The following is a 17,697-nucleotide window of genomic DNA, read 5'->3' on the forward strand; positions in this document are numbered from 1 at the left end:
AAAACAACGACTAACAGCCAGGAGGATATGGTTCCAAATGCATTTACATTACATTCATCAGGTTTCTCAGATTTGATTGTAAAAGGGTTATTCTGTTATTATTTGACTTAGATCACACTGGGCTGAATGTGACCCCTGAACTAAAACCAGTTCAACACCCTTGACTGTTCATCTCTTTGTTGTAATTTGAACACTTCATACTATCATGCCACGGGCCACACTGGAACCTTTGGAGGGCTGGTTTTGGCCCACGGACCGCATGTTTGACACCTGTGATGTAGAAGTTCGTTTAAGCTTGGAGGCAATTCAAAGGTTATTATATTAAAAGTGAAGAAACAGAGACTGTTTAAGTAAAACATGTCATTACCTCAACATATGGGTCATATCTGATGACCATGAAAAGATGAAGAACTGTATTTTACACCAATATTTACAAGTACTGATAGGATTAATGGACAGTGGAGACCAAAAGAGGTTCCAAAAACCGCACAAACACTGAATATGGACACAAGAAAATACAGAGCAATAACTATAACAAACAGGAGGGAAAATATGTACTATTGGAAAGAGCTAGAGGAAACAGCAAAGGAAGAAGAATACATAAATATATGTGTGTACACATACATACATACATATATTATATATATAATAGTATATACACACACACACATATATATATATTATGTATGTATGTATGTATGTATGTATATATAATCACAGGATGAAAGTACTGGTAGAAACAGTGGAAAAGTAATAATAATTTTTTAAAAAACATCCTTTTTACTGCAAAGGTCCTGGTTGAAACCCGAGAACCCAAAAACCCAGATCAGTGTAGGCCACGAAGAGCTGGGATCACTGGGATCTGGACCCAGATCTGGGTTCTGAAGGTGGAGCGTTCAGAGGGCGTGTCTCAGGGATGTCACGATGGTTGCTATGGTGATAGGCGGGGCCTGAAGTTTTGGTCGGACCATCATGACACGGCCTTTAAGGAGTAGAAGTCTGAGTCCTTCCAGGAAACCAGACGATACCATCTGGACCCAGGAGGTTCTGGGCCTTTAGGGAGTACTGACCACCCTGGGGGAGAAGATTCAGATTCAGGTCCTTTAGAAGATTCAGATCCAGTTTCAGATTCAGATTCAGATCCTTTCGAGTTAATAAACAGTAGAACTGAACCACACACGCTGACATTCAACCACTGCTTTTAACTCTTCTACATCAGGTTCAGGAGAGCACATGGGGGTTCATGGTTCAGGTTCTGGTCCAAACCAAGGTTCTAATAGTTTTGGATTTTCATTCTAGTTTAGTTTTATTTAGTTTTAACTTTTTTCTCTAATTCAGTTTGAATTTGTTTTTACAGCAGGTTTGCTGGTTTTCTAAATGCTTAGCTTTAGTTCAGATGTATTCTTATCTTTCTCTTCCTCGCTGTCGGATATCTGTTTCCAGGTAGAGAGGGGACGAAAAGACGACTCTAAACGACAACTGACGAGAAGATACAATTGATCAAGTGAAATAAATCAATTTTGTATCAATCTAACATGGACAAGATGAAACAAAGGGAATTTTATCCATAATTTTTATCTGTTTTAGTAAACTACTACAAATTCTCCAAAAGACTAAAACAAAACGGTTTCATTTCAGCCCAAACTGGGTCCAAAGAGTCAACCACCTGGTCCACTCTGTCCACCTGGTCCACCCTGTCCACCCAGTCCACCCTGTCCACCCAGTCCACCCAGTCCACCCGGTCCACCCGGTCCACCCAGTCCACCTGGTCCACCCTGTCCACCCAGTCCACCCAGTCCACCCGGTCCACCCGGTCCACCCATCCACCTGGTCCACCCTGTCCATCTAATCCACCCAGTCCACCTGGTCCACCCTGTCCACCTGGTCAACCTGGTCCACCCGGTCCACCCTGTCCACCCAGTCCACCCTGTCCACCCGGTCCATCTGGTCCACCCGGTCCACCCTGTCCACCAGTCCACCTGGTCCACCTGGTCCACCTGGTCAGTACCTGGTAGTAGACTCCGTTCAGGTTGGCGTAGAAGCACTGGTGGAACCACCACCGGCTGGCTGATCTCATCGCAGATGTCCCCGTGTCAGGGGTACTGAAGTCCTGCAGGTTATGGTACCAGCCGAACGAGTCCTCCACGGTCCCCTGAACCCGGACACGTGGAGCCGGTACCGGTTCTCCTCATCCTCGATCCTGCAGCGTCACAAAACACACTCCAGTTGACCGGTGGAATGGACTTCAACTGGAGAAGAACAGCTGATAAACAGATTATTATAGTTAATGTTCTGTTTGGATCCACAGGTTCTACATGTGGTGGGTTTTCTGCTGTTGTGTATTTGAACATGTTCCACATTTGTCCAGTAGTCAGCGCCAAAGAGTTCTGGACACAGAGACAGGATTAGAAGAAAACTGGATTAAAAATGAGTAATATTTAATATCTGTAATAAGGTGGACGTTTGGGTCTGTAAGGGTTAAAGGTGAACGTTTGGGTCTGTAAGGGTTAAAGGTGAACGTTTGGGTCTGTAAGGGTTAAAGGTGAACGTTTGGGTCTGTAAGGGTTAAAGGTGGACGTTTGGGTATTTAAGGGTTAAAGGTGGACGTTTGGGTCTGTAAGGGTTAAAGGTGGACGTTTGGGTGTTTAAGGGTTAAAGGTGGACATTTGGGTCTGTAAGGGTTAAAGGTGAACGTTTGGGTCTGTGAGGGTTAAAGGTGAACGTTTGGGTCTGTAAGGGTTAAAGGTGGACGTTTGGGTCTGTAAGGGTTAAAGGTGGACGTTTGGGTCTGTAAGGGTTAAAGGTGGACGTTTGGGTCTGTAAGGTTAAAGGTGAACGTTTGGGTCTGTAAGGGTTAAAGGTGGACGTTTGGGTCTGTAAGGGTTAAAGGTGGACGTTTGGGTCTGTTAGGGTTAAAGGTGGACGTTTGGGTCTGTAAGGGTTAAAGGTGGACGTTTGGGTCTGTAAGGGTTAAAGGTGGACGTTTGGGTCTGTAAGGGTTAAAGGTGGACGTTTGGGTCTGTAAGGGTTAAAGGTGAACGTTTGGGTCTGTAAGGGTTAAAGGTGGACGTTTGGGTCTGTAAGGGTTAAAGGTGGACGTTTGGGTCTGTTAGGGTTAAAGGTGGACGTTTGGGTCTGTAAGGGTTAAAGGTGGACGTTTGGGTCTGTAAGGGTTAAAGGTGCGTTTGGGTCTGTGAGGGTTAAAGGTGGACGTTTGGGTCTGTGAGGGTTAAAGGTGGACGTTTGGGTCTGTAAGGGTTAAAGGTGGACGTTTGGGTCTGTAAGGGTTAAAGGTGAACGTTTGGGTCTGTAAGGGTTAAAGGTGGACGTTTGGGTCTGTAAGGGTTAAAGGTGGACGTTTGGGTATTTAAGGGTTAAAGGTGGACGTTTGGGTCTGTAAGGGTTAAAGGTGGACGTTTGGGTATTTAAGGGTTAAAGGTGGACGTTTGGGTCTGTAAGGGTTAAAGGTGGACGTTTGGGTCTGTAAGGGTTAAAGGTGGACGTTTGGGTCTGTAAGGGTTAAAGGTGGACGTTTGGGTGTTTAAGGGTTAAAGGGGACGTTTGGGTCTGTAAGGGTTAAAGGTGGACGTTTGGGTCTGTGAGGGTTAAAGGTGGACGTTTGGGTCTTTAAGGGTTAAAGGTGGACGTTTGGGTATTTAAGGGTTAAAGGTGGACGTTTGGGTATTTAAGGGTTAAAGGTGGACGTTTGGGTCTGTAAGGGTTAAAGGTGGACGTTAGGGTATTTAAGGGTTAAAGGTGAACGTTTGGGTCTGTAAGGGTTAAAGGTGGACGTTTGGGTCTGTAAGGGTTAAAGGTGGACGTTTGGGTGTTTAAGGGTTAAGGTGGACGTTTGGGTCTGTAAGGGTTAAAGGTGGACGTTTGGGTATTTAAGGTTAAAGGTGGACGTTTGGGTCTGTAAGGGTTAAAGGTGGATGTTTGGGTCTTTAAGGGTTAAAGGTGGACATTTGGGTATTTAAGGGTTAAAGGTGGACGTTTGGGTCTGTAAGGGTTAAAGGTGGACGTTTGGGTCTGTAAGGGTTAAAGGTGGACGTTTGGGTGTTTAAGGGTTAAAGGTGGACGTTTGGGTATTTAAGGGTTAAAGGTGGACGTTTGGGTCTGTAAGGGTTAAAGGTGGACGTTTGGGTATTTAAGGGTTAAAGGTGGACATTTGGGTATTTAAGGGTTAAAGGTGGACGTTTGGGTATTTAAGGGTTAAAGGTGGACGTTTGGGTCTGTAAGGGTTAAAGGTGGACGTTTGGGTGTTTAAGGGTTAAAGGTGGACGTTTGGGTATTTAAGGGTTAAAGGTGGACGTTTGGGTCTGTAAGGGTTAAAGGTGGACGTTTGGGTATTTAAGGGTTAAAGGTGGACGTTTGGGTCTGTAAGGGTTAAAGGTGGATGTTTGGGTCTTTAAGGGTTAAAGGTGGACATTTGGGTATTTAAGGGTTAAAGGTGGACGTTTGGGTCTTTAAGGGTTAAAGGGGACGTTTGGGTATTTAAGGGTTAAAGGTGGACGTTTGGGTCTGTAAGGGTTAAAGGTGGACGTTTGGGTATTTAAGGGTTAAAGGTGGACGTTTGGGTATTTAAGGGTTAAAGGTGGACGTTTGGGTCTGTAAGGGTTAAAGGTGGACGTTTGGGTCTGTAAGGGTTAAAGGTGGACGTTTGGGTCTGTAAGGGTTAAAGGTGGACGTTTGGGTCTGTAAGGGTTAAAGGTGGACGTTTGGGTATTTAAGGGTTAAAGGTGGACGTTTGGGTCTTTAAGGGTTAAAGGTGGACGTTTGGGTGTTTAAGGGTTAAAGGTGGACGTTTGGGTTGTTTAAGGGTTAAAGGTGGACGTTTGGGTCTGTAAGGGTTAAAGGTGGACGTTTGGGTATTTAAGGGTTAAAGGTGGACGTTTGGGTCTGTAAGGGTTAAAGGTGGACGTTTGGGTATTAAGGGTTAAAGGTGGACGTTTGGGTCTGTAAGGGTTAAAGGTGGACGTTTGGGTATTTAAGGGTTAAAGGTGGACGTTTGGGTATTTAAGGGTTAAAGGTGGACGTTTGGGTCTGTAAGGGTTAAAGGTGGACGTTTGGGTCTGTAAGGGTTAAAGGTGGACGTTTGGGTATTTAAGGGTTAAAGGTGGACGTTTGGGTCTGTAAGGGTTAAAGGTGGACGTTTGGGTCTGTAAGGGTTAAAGGTGGACGTTTGGGTATTTAAGGGTTAAAGGTGGACGTTTGGGTCTTTAAGGGTTAAAGGTGGACGTTTGGGTGTTTAAGGGTTAAAGGTGGACGTTTGGGTGTTTAAGGGTTAAAGGTGGACGTTTGGGTCTGTAAGGGTTAAAGGTGGACGTTTGGGTATTTAAGGGTCAAAGTTGGACGTTTGGGTCTGTAAGGGTTAAAGGTGGACGTTTGGGTGTTTAAGGGTTAAAGGTGGACGTTCGGTCTGTAAGGGTTAAAGGTGGACGTTTGGGTCTGTAAGGGTTAAAGGTGGACGTTTGGGTGTTTAAGGGTTAAAGGTGGACGTTTGGGTCTGTAAGGGTTAAAGGTGGACGTTTGGGTCTGTAAGGGTTAAAGGTGGACGTTTGGGTATTTAAGGGTTAAAGGTGGACGTTTGGGTCTGTAAGGGTTAAAGGTGGACGTTTGGGTATTTAAGGGTTAAAGGTGGACGTTTGGGTATTTAAGGGTTAAAGGTGGACGTTTGGGTCTGTAAGGGTTAAAGGTGGACGTTTGGGTCTGTAAGGGTTAAAGGTGGACGTTTGGGTATTTAAGGGTTAAAGGTGGACGTTTGGGTCTGTAAGGGTTAAAGGTGGACGTTTGGGTATTTAAGGGTTAAAGGTGGACGTTTGGGTCTGTAAGGGTTAAAGGTGGACGTTTGGGTCTGTAAGGGTTAAAGGTGGACGTTTGGGTCTGTAAGGGTTAAAGGTGGACGTTTGGGTGTTTAAGGGTTAAAGGTGGACGTTTGGGTCTGTAAGGGTTAAAGGTGGACGTTTGGGTCTGTGAGGGTTAAAGGTGGACGTTTGGGTCTTTAAGGGTTAAAGGTGGACGTTTGGGTCTGTAAGGGTTAAAGGTGGACGTTTGGGTCTGGATGTCACTGAGCACATTCTGTACTTTCTGTGAGTAGGAGGGGGCTCTATGGGGGGGCTTCGAAGGGTTAAATAATCAAATCACAGACTTCCAGTGTGTTGTGTTTTTTGTCTTTTCTTGTATTTTACGTCACTGTTGTAATTCAATGTCTGTTTTATTCAACTTTCACGTCCAAACCTGAGCTTTTAATCTGGAAAGAAATAAAGGTTTGACATTGATCAGGATAATTATCGATAATAATATGAAGATGTTGATGAATTCATTCATGTATCTTTTGCCATAAATGAAGGACTTAAAGTCCACAGAATGACACAGTAACAGTTGGTGGTTTTGCTAACACTAACGCTAACGCAGCTGCTCTACCTGAAGCTGCTGTAGTGGGCGTGTCTGTGGGCGTGGCCCCAGTCCTGCAGGTGGATGCGGAGGCTGTAGTGTCCCTGGTTGGACAGCAGGTGGAGCTGATGGTTTCCCAGCCAGTGTTCTCCACGTGCTTCACCAAAGCCGTCTCGATAATCGGTCCAGCCGCGGTTAAAACTCACCGAGCCGTCACGGCGCCGCTGGAACACGGTCCAACCTCCACCTGACGGACACGCAAACGGGAAAACGCCAACAATTCACACAAAACGACACGGTTTAACGACACAGACATGTAATAAACAATATGAGCTGGTGGGTGGAGCCAGAGCCTTATAAAGAGAATTATGACACTGTGATGTGACCGCTCTGGTGGTCACATGGTTCATGTAAGCCTGAATAGTTCCAAACAAACCCAGCACTGTATGGTTATTCTATTGGACAAGCAGCAGGTCAATCTAAAATAAGCCCCACCCACCCGTTGTGTCACTACTGTGTGTACTGTTGTGTGTGTTCTACTTTTGAGTAGTGGGCGTGGCCACTGAAAGGATTGACTTAGCATTAGCACACATACAACAAGGCATTACCACAGGATAGCATAAAGTCTGACTTAGCATGTTAACGTTAGCACACACACAATATGGCATTAACCACAGGATAGCGTCCAGGCTAACTTAGCATGTTAGCATTAGCACACACATAATAGGGCACTAACCACAGGATAGCATACAGGCTAATTTAGCATGTTAGCATTAGCACACACACAATAAGGCACTAACCACAGGACAGCATACAGGCTAATTTAGCATGTTAGCGTTAACACACACAATAAGGCATTAACCACAGGATAGCATACAGGCTAACTTAGCATGTTAGCATTAGCACAGACCATAAACTCAGTAAAACAAAGTAACTGCAGTAACTGTCCTCCAGATGATCACATGACCTCAGGTGACAAACTGAAGCTAACACCTGCAGGTCTAACAGAACAACTGGAAATCCAACCCACAGAACCACATTTGGACTAACGGCCCCTTCCCTTAGAACCTCCATCATTGTAGTTCTAGTGGTTCCATATGAACCTCCATCATTGTAGTTCTAGTGGTTCCATATGAACCTCCATCATTGTAGTTCTAGTGGTTCCATATGGACTACAGCTGAAACCCCAACAGAACAGTTGGATCAGATGTAAATGGATCCAAACACAAACACAGACCAAAGAAAACAGAATTTAAACAGAAATGACACTGATACAGGAAATAGACTGGACCAGTGGAAAGACCGTATCTGATCACCTTAGAACTGGAGTTGGTAGATCAGCACAAATACAAATGAATGTGTTCAGACGGTGGAACACTGAATGTTTGGAACTATTGGCCCCGCCCCCAGAACCAGGAAGGACGTTTATATTTAGTCTGACATGTTTTACAGCAGGAGTCTGTGGAAGTGTGCTAACTGTTCTATTAAAGGCTCTGGAAGTGTGCTAACTGTTCTATTAAAGGCTCTGGAAGTGTGCTAACTGTTCTATTAAAGGCTCTGGGTGAAAGGTGTGATGTCACGCCTCACCCTCTGTGTCCATGTCGCAGTAGACTGGGAGGGGCGTCCCCGGAGACAGGACGATGGTGTACACCCCCGAACGCCGGACGCCATTCTGGTACAGAGACGCACAGTCTGACGGACAGAAGGACAGGAAGTGTCTGTCTGCAAGAGACAAAGACAGGACAGGTTTAAAGACAGGTTCAGAGACAGAAAGACAGGACATGGACACAAAAGTACACAAACACTACACATCTCAGTCTAGACTCATTTTACTGTACTGAGGTCAAACTGTGGAGTAAACAGGAAATCCTGCTGTTTGGACGGAATATTTAATGTGTCATATTTGGTTGTCATTAGTGTGTTGTCTCTGATTGGTGACCTGTGGTCAGCTGTTAGCTGTGGTCAGCTGTGGTCAGCTGTTCCCTGTGGTCAGCTGTTACCTGTGGTCAGCTGTTCCCTGTGGTCAGCTGTTACCTGTGGTCAGGTGTGACCTGTGGTCAGCTGTTAGCCGTGGTCAGGTGTGACCTGTGGTCAGCTGTTAGCTGTGGTCAGCTGTTCCCTGTGGTCAGCTGTTACCTGTGGTCAGGTGTGACCTGTGGTCAGCTGTTCCCTGTGGTCAGCTGTTACCTGGTAACAGCTTGTCTCTCATGCTGAGCGGTGGTGGTGGCGTTCGGACCACGTTGACCTTACAGTCGCTGTTGCGGCTCACGTGCCGCACGGCGGCCGACAGGTTGCGCAGCTGGGCCTGCAGCTCATACAGCAGTGCGGCGTGGACGTGCAGCAGCGTGTCGGCCTGGGCGTGACGCGTCTCCAGGGAGCGCAGCCGGTGGGCAAAGGTGGCGTTGAGTGTCACGCCGTCTTCACTCTGAGACACACGCACACATGAGACCAATAAGTGAAGTGAACAGATGACAGGCTGAGGGTTTATGTGACCACCAGAGGGAGTAGTGAGTTAAGTTAATGATGAGAACCAGAAAGAAACAACTGTCAGAGTCAAAGAAATGAAGTGATAAAAGTAAGAGTAAATGTACAGAAAGGACGGTAACTCAGAGTTTCTTCTACACTGGTCAGTTTGATTCTGAGGCTGATGAAGGTAGACAGTTATTATGGGATGTTTATTTCCCTCTCAGTTTTCTGTGCTGTCTCCATACGACACTTTTGCTCCGTCACTTGTGTTCACTTGTGGTTTCCAGTCGTCTTCTGGTCCCCACTCTACCTGGAAACATGGAGACTACAGCAGCAGAGTCCTGTCTGGGATTGATTTGAATAGGAGCACAGAGAAGAAGAGAAAAGAGACCACTGAACTACAACTGAACTACAACTGAACTACAACTGAACTACAACTGAACTACAACTGAACTACAACTAAACTGAACTACAACTGAACTACAACTGAACTACAACTGAACTACAACTGAACTACAACTAAACTACAACTGAACTACAACTGAACTACAACTAAACTACAACTAAACTGAACTACAACTGAACTACAACTGAACTACAACTGAACTACAACTAACTGAACTACAACTGAACTACAACTAAACTACAACTGACTACAACTGAACTACAACTGAACTACACTAAACTACAACTGAACTACAACTAAACTACAACTGAACTACAACTAAACTACAACTAAACTAAACTACAACTGAACTACAACTGAACTACAACTGAACTACAACTAAACTACAACTGAACTACAACTAAACTACAACTGAACTACAACTAAACTACAACTAAACTAAACTACAACTGAACTACAACTGAACTACAACTAAGCATTTAGAAAAAAAAGAAAACTAATAAAAACTATCAAACCTGCTCTGAAAACTAATTAAAACAAACTGAATTAGAGAAAAAAAAAGTAAAACTAAATAAAACTAAACTACAATGAAGAATCCAAACTATTATGACTGGGGCGGTGTATCGGCAAGAATCTGGTGATATGAGACAAATCACAATACTAGGATCACGATACGATATATCGCGATATATCATGATACTGTTAAAAAGGCAATTTTTTGTTTGTTTCTTTTTTTAAATGATTATTTCCTTTAAGAATTTAATTACAGCATAAATCTGCACAAATCCTAAACACATTTGTATTTGATCCCAACAGGATCTAATGTTCTATCAGCAAATGTTCAAACTGTGTTCAAACTGAAATTCTGTTTTCCAGACATTCCAGTTTCAGATCCTGTTCAAATGTTCAGATTCTATTAGTTCACAACTAACATCAGAACAGGATTTGAGTTCAATCCAAACAAAGGAACGAACATCTGCCTCTCAGACAGAGAAAAGTGCTTTTAGGAGGATTCAAGTAACCATTATTTAATAAAACACTGTTAAAAATAATGAACCTCCACAATATCTGCATTTTGTCATGTCTGCTCCCAGACTGTGTCTGGATTTGTCTGTCTTCTCTGTGTTGTTTGTCATTTCCTGTTTTATTTTGTTAAGTTTCCCTCATGTGTCATGTCTGGTGTCTTTACTTCCTCTCCCTGATCGTGTTCACCTTTTCCCTGATTACCTGGCTCCACCCTGATGTGTTCCACCTGTGTCCAACTGTCTTCCCACCCTCTTGTGTATTTAAACCCTGTGTTTTCCCCTGTTTCTTTGCCAGTTTGTGCTCTACAACTTGTTGTGCTCACTCACCAGCGTTTTTGGATCCTGTTTGTTTGTCTGCCTGTTTTCGACCCGTTTTCGTCCTTCGACCACCGAGTCAGCCTGTTCCTATCCTGCCTGCTCGTTTACGACCTGGTTCATGTACCCGACTCTGTCTCTGCCTACTCCCTTTGTTACCTCAGCCTCCACCGTGTACCTGTGCTTCGACCATTCGCCTGGATTACTGACCGTGCGTTCTGCCTGTCCCCATGTACCGTTGTCGTATTGTTTGCTCCCCTGTGTATGACCTGGCTTGTTTTTTGACCTCCCTCTGTTTGCTCCTAGTTGGGATTCCGTTGGGGTTTTCCCGGCTCGGCCTTGCTGGTCGTCAGCCATTACCACCCGCAGCCCAGACGTTTATCCCTGGACTCAGTGGCTTTACAGAAATAATATTCTCTCTGTGTTGTATTTTTTCACTTGTTAAAGTGTTTAATAAAAACACTCAACTTTACTTGTACTCTGTGGTCTTGCTTTTGGGTTCAGCCTTTGTACTTAGCCCGTTACACATTTGAATAAATACCTAAAAATATCAACACAGTACTTTTTAATATTGATACAGTATTGTGAAATGAAATATCTGAATATATTGCAGAACCCATATTTTCTTACAGCCCTAATTAGAACCTTGGTCCAGGCCTCAAAGGTGTGAATGTTCAGGTGTGAAGTTCAAGGCTGCAGTCGACCAGCCAGTGGGTGAGGCTTTGTCCATGTGTTCGAAGCTCAACTCATAGATGTGGGATCAGTGTAGTAACACCACTTTTCTGTTCGTGTGCTGGTGTAATACCTGGCGGACCTACCTGTGTCTCCAGGGCCTGGATTCGGTGCTGGTGCATCCTCAGCTCCTCCTGAAGGTCCGACATCGTCTCCTTCAGCTCCTCCAGCTGGTCCCTCCCTTCTTGGTTTTCTCGGAGCCAATAGGAGATGTCGTCTGTGCAGCGAAATATGTCCGGGCAGCGTTCTCTGCGGCATTCCTGTCGGAGGCAGCGCGGCTACGAGTCGGCATCGTCCGTCTGAGGTCACCTGACCGCCATACTGCCGCCACACAGAGACGTCGAACTGTCGTTATTCCGGGTTTGGTCGGCGCTGCTTCGTATCGGCGGCGGGTCGTCAGGAGGAAGGTCCGAAGTGTCCGGGAAGGAAGGCGGAGGATGCCAGTCTGCGTCCTCGTAGTTGTCCTTGTTTATGTCCTGTACGTCCCAGTTGGTCTCGGTGTTGGTGTCCGGTACGTCCATGTTGCTGTGGACGTCGGGTACGTCCATGAAAACATTGGGATGTACGTCGTCATTGTGACCAAAGTCTGGACGTTCATTGGGAGCAGAAACACTGATCAGCAAACGACAGCGAGAAACACACACTGCAGCTTCATCTTGGACATTCAACAGCTGCGTTTCTGTGTAATCGTAGAGAAAATGCGAAGCTGACGTCAAAACGTTAAAACTGTTCCTTGTTTGTAGCAAACGAAAAGTGGGATGTCATCATCAAAAGGTAACGGAAGAAGAAGTAGAAGTTCTGAAACCGAAATCAGTCGTTCGCCAAGTGCCAAAAGAAGTCCAAGAAGAAGAAAAAGAAGGAAAGGAAAGCATCTACAGGACGAAAAGGCATCCGACCTTCTGCAGTTTACATAAACATCTGTGCTGACGTGTTTGGAAGAGGTGTTTTAGGATGCTCAGTTTTCCAGTTTTTACATTTCCGTTCAAGAGCTCAACTGACAAACTCGGTCTTGAGGCTGATGTGAACTTTTATCTGAAGCGTCTTCCACCAAAGTCGACGGAATCATTTGGCCTCATGACATTAAACGTTCAACTGTAGGTTTAGATCCAGCTTTAAATGTTGAAGAGCAGTTCAGTTTTTAATCCACGTATTACGACCGAAATAAAATGTCCCACAGCTTCTCAGTTCTGCACCAACATCTTCAACCTGTAAAACATCGCTTCAACATTCATTCGATCGATGGGTTGTGTATTTTTTTTGTTCCTTTTTTAACCGAGGATCCATGGTGGCAGTTGTTCGAGATCAGACCTACAGCCAAAAAACGAGTACTTGAAACGTAGACGCTGTTCTGAGGTTTCCAGACCGAGTTTTAGATGAAGACGTCCACTGGGATCCTGCTGGTTGAACGTACTATGGAAAAAAAACAAACAAGAAGCAACAAATGTTTACAGAACCGACTGTACCTTCTGATGAAATACTTCTAGTTCTTGTCCCAGCAAGAACGGCACCTTATTATCAGGGCAGTGTATCGGCAAGAATCTGAAGATACAATACAAATCACAATACTAGGATCACGATAATACATATACGATATATCATGATACTATTAAAAAGGCAATTGTTTTGTTGTTTCTACTTGTTTTGTGTTTTTTTAAGATTATTTCCTGGAAAGATTGAATTAAACCAGAAATCGGCACAAAACTAAACATATTATTTCAGAACATGATCTAATGTTATATCACAAATTTTTCTAATTCTTCTAGTTTCCGAAGGAACTCCCATCTGCCTCTCAGACAGTAAAAAGTGCTTTTAGGAGGATTCAGACAACCATTATTTAATAAATTTATTCTAGAGCACTTTTCACAGACAGAGTCACAAAGTGCTTTATCAATTCAAATCAGAATCCAATTACGTTTCCAGACCCAACAGAATCCTTCAGGAACAAACACTGTGATTGGTGACAGTGGAAGGAAAAAGTTCCCTTTAACAGCAGAAACCTGGAGCAGAGCCAGACTCCTGAAGGATGGACGTCTGCCTGGCCAGTGGGGTTAGAGAGAGAGAGTAAAGGAGGAGAAAAGAGAGAGCGATAGAGATAGAGAGACTGGGGGGGGGGGCGACGACACATGGAGTACGATATGATGAATACATAGAGTGTAATCAGTCTGTGGTGGTCCTGGGTCAGGTGGAGACTAAAAGCCTTTTTGAACAGGAGGTTTGGAGGTGTTTCTTAAAGCTCTGTACAGAGTCCATGGACCGTAGGTGTAGAGGCAGGTCATTCCATAGACGTGGTCCACAGCTTTAACAGACCTGTCACCACGTGTGCTAAAACAGGTGCGTGGAACCATCAGCAGGTGTGTGGAACCATCAGCAGGTGTGTGGAACCATCAGCAGGTGTGTGGAACCATCAGCAGGTGTGGGAACCATCAGCAGGTGCTGTCCTGAAGACCTCAAGCTACGAGTTGAGCTGTAGGGCTGGATCAGGGAAGTAACGTATATATTACGTATTAATAAAACGCTGTTAAACTAGAAATGCACTCAGAGAGTGCAGACCTCCGCCAAGGCAGATCAGTGCCCCCCCCAAAATCACCATCAAAATTTAATCATTTGTTCCTTGTGCCAGTATCAACATTTCCTGAAAGTTTCATCAAAATCTGTCCATAACTTTTTGAGTTATCTTGCACATGGACAAACAGACAAACAAACCAACGCCAACAAAAAACAGAACCTCCTTGGCGGAGGTAATAATAATCAATAAGATATAAACAATAAAGAAAACCAAAGAACAAAACTGAACCTCCACAATATCTGCATTGAATAAATACCTAAAATATCGATACAGTATTTTTTATATTGATACAGTATTGTGAAATGAAATATCATGATATATTGCAGAACTGATATTTTCTAACAGACCTACTTATTATTTTTGCAAAATTGAAAAGTTCTCAAAAATTGAAACCCAACCTCAGTTTTTGGACCAAATGGACACAATTTTAGTGATGTCTACCTGTGCTGTTTATGGACGCCACTTACATAAATATTCACATATATATGGATGTAAACATGCATGAATCCACACTTTCTTCTACAGATTTTCTAAAATTCTGATGAAACTTGTACATTTAGGTGGAAGCCTGACCAGTACACCGTTTTATGTTCTCTTATGGAGATGGTAAATACATTTCATTTAGTTTTCAACCTTCGAATGCACCTTCAAGAAGGACCCAAAGGTAGTCCTCCATGAAACACTAAGACAGTCTGCAATGTAAGACCAGAGAAGTGGAGTTTACTTCAAAAATCTGAGATAACCCATTGCCTTAAAAAATGTCAGTAAAGAGTAATGAAAACTTGAGTGTATTAAACTGAAATGCTTGATTTGAATGGACTTGCTATTTTAAGTCCAAGACACAAAATGACAAGTTTATTTAACTGAAAATTTGTTGCAATGTCAATGTCTTTGTATAATTATTTGATTTAATATCATCAGTTCATTGGACTCAGTTCTAGTGATGTGACGTTCATGAACGAATCGAATCTTTTGAATGGTTCTTTGAAATGAATGATGGGAACCGAGTCTTTGTAAAGAGCTGTTAATTTTTTTTTTTTATTTTATTTTATTTTTTTTTATGGAGGGAGTGTCTGATATCCTGTCAATTTACCAACAGACTGTTCTTGTTCTGAGGCTGTCACTATAGTTCAGGTATTTCAGTAACTGCAGTGATTCATCACTGTTGTGTTTTGTGCAATTTTTTTCCGTATGTTTCCACACATTTATTGTTCTTGTTTTGAGGAGATAAAATGTTATTTCATCAGAAAATGTTTAATTTTCTTCTTCATTTCATTCAACAGACTAGTCCACATAATGTACTGGGATGTTTTTGGTCCAGTTCCATCATTTGTCTAATGTCACCTCTATGTCATGGATTTAACCCACACATTTGAACTAACGATTCTTTTTACGCTAAGATAATATTTACTGCCGCACCAATTAACACCTTTAAAATGGGATGTCAATCATCACATGTAGCCGATTTAGTCATTCAAACATTTGTGTTTCAAAATAATGCAAAAAAACATAAAAGAGCCAGTCTGTTGAATGACTCTTTTCAGTGAACGACTCCCTTCAAAGAGACAAAAATCCCATCACTACTCAGCTCCAAGCTGATTTAAATTAAAATCTTTTGCAATATTGTAGTGTGGATGGAAGTTAGCTTTATGTAATTTACCAGTACAGGACGTGCTTTTAATTTGGTAAGGTATATAAATTTTTATTGTTCAAGAACAATCTTATCTGAACGTCTGAGCAGTAAATCCATAGTTCTTCCTCTGGCTCTGACTCATGGTGCAGTTCAACAGAAACAAACACAAAAAGGCCTGGAGCGGCTATTTGTCATCAAAATTAAATCTACCTAAAGGTGACTGAACTTAGACTGTAACAGAACCACTAGATGCACCATGGGTTTGTGGTTTACGCAGTCAGAACACAGATGTAGTTCAAGTGGTTGATTTTCAAGATTTCGCAGACAAATGACACTGAAGGCCTTTGTGCTGTCTGTCCTGTCGGATGTCTGTGTCTGGTATAAAACCATAGGCCCACCCAGGTGCATGCTGGTCTATCTTTGTATTTCTACCCAGGTGCCCACGGTCTAAACCAAAAACAACACAAAACAAAAGGTGCTAAATACCAAAGAATGAAACAATAACCATAAAAAAATATGTTCTAAATATTAAACAAACAAAAATAAACAAATCAAAATAAACAATTAGCCAAAAAATACTAAGTTAGTAAACAAAAAGGTAAATTAACTTTAAACAAAAACTAAACCGACAAATAGTTCCTCCAAGGCCAATAAACACTGACCACACACCTTCAGTCCACATGAACACTAACAGCACAACCACTGAGCCCTGCACAGAAAAACAACATTTACAACCACAGGAACAATACCCACAATGCACTGCACAGATACAAAGTGTGGTCAGGACTCAAACTGAGGGATTTAAATCCATTCCACTGAAACTGTTTCGTACTTTCAACTCTGTCTACAAATGAGTAGAATACTGAACATTTTATAGGAATGGAATCAAACTGAAATCATTGAAGTCCATTGGAATTAAAGCACTTTAGTCAAAACAAAGTCCAGGCTTACAGTGTGTCATTAAACCCAGGTTTTCCTACCGGTGTCAGGTCTGAGGGTTGAATGAGCGTCAGTGGAAAAGCATCAGGACGCTCTGGACACTCATGTTTACGTGAACGTTGGATATGATCTCATATTCTGATAATCCTCTAAAGGGATTGGACGCCCTTGGCCTGGGAGGTAACGGACTCCACTCACAGGGATTACAGTCATGTGACCACACATTACAACAGGGCTGTCAAACATGCACCCCCCCAAAGGTTCCAGTCCGACCCCTGGGATGAATTTACAAAGTGTAAAAACTCCACAGTCCAGGCTGTGGAACTCATGTTAGTGTGGGTTCCACATCCAGACCAATCTGATCTACAGTCCAATAAGAACAGCAGAAGAACCCCACAGAAGAACCACTGCAGATTTACGACTGGGACTGATGGGAAAATAATGACATTATGTCTGTAAATAATGACAACTACAGATGTTTGTCTTTGTTTTAGTGCAAAAATTAACATTAAATTATGAAAATATTTACATTTACAAACAATAATGTAACAGTAAAATGTGAAGAACCTGAAATGTCTGTATTAAATTCAGTCCAGTTTGAACTCTTTTCTTCCTGTTCCTCAGTGTTTAGTGTCTTTGGAGATCTGATCCAGAATGCACATGGACTAATGAGAAGTTACTACTCAAAAATCACCCAAAAATCACCCAAAAATGACCCCAAAACCACCTAAAAATGACCCAAAAATGACCCCAAAACCACCTAAAAATGACCCAAAAATGACCCCAAAACCACCTAAAAATTAGTAAAGATCAGTAAAAACCTGATGGGCTGGACTTTAGACTTTTGAACAGACAGGTCCCACAGAGTGAGGATGAATGGGCTTCTGTCAGACCCAGTGTTCTCCTCCACTGGTTCTCCTCCAGCCTGGCTCCTGTCTCCATTATTCTCCATTCTCTACACAAATGTGTGTCAGAGTGAATGTGAAAACAGGAGCATCATTAAGTATGCTGATGACTCAGTCCTTGTCAGCCTGCTCACAGAGGGGCAGACCAGTCCAGTCCTGTCACTGATGACTGGGTCCAGTGTGTGAGGAGTCCCACCTTCACCTGAACTGATCTGAAACAAAACATATGATTGATTTTAGAAAACAGCAGGACAGGCACAGAGTCGCTGTGATTAAAGGTCAGACTATAGAACAAGTGCAATCACACAAATACCTTT

At 43.1% G+C, this 17,697-nt stretch overlaps 1 long non-coding RNA gene and 1 pseudogene across 1 annotated transcript; both read right to left on the reverse strand.

The window, feature by feature from the left end:
• Window positions 1–790: 790 nt before the first annotated feature.
• Window positions 791–12,498, reverse strand: LOC115416177 (angiopoietin-4-like; annotated as a pseudogene).
• Window positions 12,499–12,600: 102 nt separating this feature from the next.
• On the reverse strand, window positions 12,601–16,699 carry LOC115416183 (uncharacterized). Its single transcript, XR_003934925.1, has 4 exons — window positions 16,517–16,699; window positions 14,127–14,131; window positions 13,367–13,368; window positions 12,601–12,723 (listed from the first exon to the last, which is right to left on the reverse strand). It is a non-coding gene; the product is annotated as an uncharacterized LOC115416183 (long non-coding RNA).
• Window positions 16,700–17,697: the final 998 nt, after the last annotated feature.

This window comes from Sphaeramia orbicularis, unplaced genomic scaffold, assembly GCF_902148855.1.
Source record: "Sphaeramia orbicularis unplaced genomic scaffold, fSphaOr1.1, whole genome shotgun sequence".
NCBI lineage: Eukaryota > Metazoa > Chordata > Actinopteri > Kurtiformes > Apogonidae > Sphaeramia > Sphaeramia orbicularis.